Genomic DNA, 3,486 nt, shown 5'->3' with positions numbered 1-3,486 from the left:
TCTTTGGGCTGCTGGAGTCGCCTTTGATCATTCTGGTGTTGATGTGTTGTTGAAACTAGATGGTACCCCGCGCGTTGCTGCGGGAATTTGTAGCACTATAGGATAAGTATTTACATATAAATAAATAATAGAATCATAAGATGTACTCCCTCGGTCTCAAATATAAGATACTTTTTAACCTTCTATTAAATAATATAAAGCGGCAAAATTAGTACTATCTCCATACTTGCTTAATTAGAATGCATCATCAACATAAAAAAGGAATATATATGTTAATGAGTTTTTTTCTCATAATAATTGAAGGCAATATAATTTGATTATCTGTTTGAAGTGCATTAGAGCAACGAAACAATAACAACATAAATTCATGCAAATTTGTGAGCCTTGCGTGTTAATATGCCTAAATAGGAATTAGCTTTCATTGTCCGCTATGATCCATTTTTAGAGGAAAAGTAACCAAAGGTACAAAATGTCATGGTTACTAAGTAGGACAACAAATATACTCCATTTTCTACAGCTTATTCCAGCATAGAACAGTTAAAGAGAAGGAGAAAAGGGCCATACTTGATCCTCTCCCCAAGGATTGTCATTAACACCAGAACAATCAAATAATGATATTCCAAGTATTATTCTTACATTTTTAAAAGCAAAGCTATAGCCTTAGAGAAGATTGTTTACTATAATTACAAACAGATGCTTAAAAACAGTACATCACTTAATATTATAGCATAGATAAATAATAAATAAATAGAAAAGTCAAACTCAAGGTGTAGTCAGGTTGAATATGCAGCTGAACAAACACCAACACCATAAGGAACCTGTAATTGTAATGTATCAGCAAATTTAGGGAACAAAAAATATACCTTTTTAATTCAAGGAAATACATTTTTTGTGGCCTATATTTTTAATATCTAAAGGGTATGAATGTTCACCTAGAAGACACCCCGCGTGCGTTGTAGCAGGAATATAAAATAGATATGTTAAGGACATGACTAAGATTATGAAACCATGTGAGATTTGTAAATTATTATTAACTCGGCACGGGTGAATTACATAACAGAGAAAATGAATAACTATGGAAGTATCAATAACAAACTCTTCAATGAATTTTATGAAAAAGAAGTATAACAGTTTGTTAGGCAATTGCATTGAGTGAACATCTTGGTGGTTCTGTCACCTTGATACGGTGCAAATAGTTAATATAAGCTTCAATTTATGAAAGGAAAATCATACATATAATTATGTGAAACGAATGCAAATATGAAATTTTCTACTTATTTGATTTTGTTTAATATCTGGAAAAATTCCTTTGAAACTTACCTTGAATCCGCTAGTTGATTAATATACAACTCATATCCACAATAGTATTTGCAAAACCTTCGATTTTATGATAAATCTGAAACACATTTCTAATCTAGCATAGAGCTAGCTGGCCGGGCTAGATGATTTCCAGATTGAATATTACTGCTGAAATACATGTGTAATTAACCTCTATTCCGGTATTGGATTGATCTGATGACATTCACAGTGGAATATATAGTACTGCCGGGCAGCAACATACCTGAAAATGACCAAAGGAATATGTGTGATTCTACAAAACCATCAAAGCAATGCAAAAAAGTACCAATAAAATTCATACTAAACTACATGTGTGTGCATGTATGAGAGAGAGAGGGAGAGAGAGAGAGAGAGAGATGCACGATTGTAGTTGCACGTAGTAAATGGTACGTTTTGTTTCACCCGTTTATTCCTTCCAATCAGTACTCAATAGAACAAAACAAAGAGAGATGACTACGATCCATCACTTCCAATCAAAGTTGTTTCATCTGTTTATTCCTTCCAACAACAAATAAAATGAAACGAAAAGGGAATCAAAGCTTATTGTTTCATGCTTGCCGGCAGTGCCTGAATTAAAGATGATCGTGGATTAGAAAGACTGACCGGACTTGCTGCGCAGATGAGGCAGCTGGAGACAGAACAGGCTTGCCTTCATAAAAATTGCTTCCTGCCATAAACAAATCAGAACTAATTAACTCAAGATCGATCAGATTTGGGGAGGTAAAGAGGAAGGAGAGCCCCATGTTTTGGTGCAGATGATGTTGGAGTAGTACGAGAATGGGGCGACCTGTTGGGGCTTGGGCAAGCAGTGTCCGCGGGGCTCGATTCATCGGCAATGGTTGCGGGCTCAAATTAACTACGGTGTTCATAGGGGCCTGGATCGGTAGCATCATGCCGGTATTTACAGGCGAACCGCACGAACGATGGGCTGGCAGGGGCACGCCATGAGCACCACCAAGTGGGAGGATTGTGGTGGAGAAGATAACGCTCCTTCGTTCTAGTGGAGTCTGTGCAAAATAGATGAGGGCTGGTAACAGAACGTCATGGCCTCGTCCTTTGTATAGCGTACAGAGGGCAAATCATATACTTGTCCGGTTTTTTTTTTAGAAAAGAAGGATGACCCCCGGTTTGTGCATTTGAGCGATGCATATGACCACTTTATTAATTATTCTCACAAGACCTTACAAAGTAATACAACAGTAAGACTAAAGCCGCCGTCTAAGCAACTCTATCCAGTTGATGAATGAGCGCAGATAGCCTGGGCCTAATACCAAACAGACATCGCAGCCAAACCTAACAACTAAGACCTGAGGTCCCATCCAAGACGCCTGCCGGGCATGGGTCTCACCGGTCCGGCGTGTACTAAGAGGCCGCCGCCGCCAACTGCCACCGCTCCATCTTCAGAACTGTACTGCTGCATCAACCTTGCTCAGTCCAGCTATCGTCGACGCCACCACGGCGCCCAATGGCACCTCTTCCCTGCGCGCAAACAGCTGAGCATGTCGCGGTCGCCACTGATACACCTCAGCACCATGCTGCCAAGTACCACCAGCCGACACAACTTGAAGTTTTTGGAAGATCTGTCATGCGTAGCACCTGCCGACCAGGCATGACAAAGCGTAGCACTTGTCGGTCAGGCATGACTTGACATCTCCACCGAAGCTTCGTGCAAGATGAAGCCGCTCCACCTCCAGCCTCTCTGAACGGGACCGGAGCACCCCAGGAAGACACTGTGAAGAGTTGGGCACCACAATCACCACGAGAGCCGGACCAGCCGACCGCCATGGCGAAGCGACACCACTAAAGAGAGAACCGCCGCCATCAGGAACGCCAAGAACGCGCTGTAGCTGTCCCACCTCCCCGCAGACCCAAAGCGGCGCCTTCAAGAAGGTGACGGAGCCGGGCACCGCCGCCGCCCAACCAAAGTTGTGGGTTTTCACCCGGGTGCAGGGGGAGGACGAGGGGGAGGGAGCTGGATCTCGAAGCCGCCTTCAAAAAGGAAACAACGCCTGGAGCGCCGCCGGCATCGTGGCCACCGCAGCCAGCCAAGAAATTATTCCGATCCAGAGCTCCCAACCCCACATGTAACACCCCAAAATTTTAACCATGATTTATTAATTAAAATTTTGCCATGGTAATTTAATTTTT

General features: G+C 42.2%; 1 long non-coding RNA gene across 2 annotated transcripts; it reads right to left on the bottom strand.

Moving 5' to 3' along the window:
- Positions 1-583: 583 nt before the first annotated feature.
- On the bottom strand, positions 584-2,382 carry LOC125506194 (uncharacterized). 2 transcript variants are annotated; one of them, XR_015603644.1, is made up of 4 exons: positions 2,126-2,382; positions 1,942-2,005; positions 1,321-1,561; positions 584-818 (listed from the first exon to the last, which is right to left on the bottom strand). It is a non-coding gene; the product is annotated as an uncharacterized LOC125506194 (long non-coding RNA). The 2 variants fall into 2 exon arrangements; XR_007282601.2 differs by having other exon boundaries at positions 1,490-1,561.
- Positions 2,383-3,486: the final 1,104 nt, after the last annotated feature.

The sequence above is a fragment of the Triticum urartu genome, chromosome 5A (genome assembly GCF_056163025.1).
Source record: "Triticum urartu cultivar PI428250 chromosome 5A, HENAU_Tu73, whole genome shotgun sequence".
NCBI lineage: Eukaryota > Viridiplantae > Streptophyta > Magnoliopsida > Poales > Poaceae > Triticum > Triticum urartu.
This window is presented reverse-complemented; position numbering and strand designations above follow the sequence as displayed.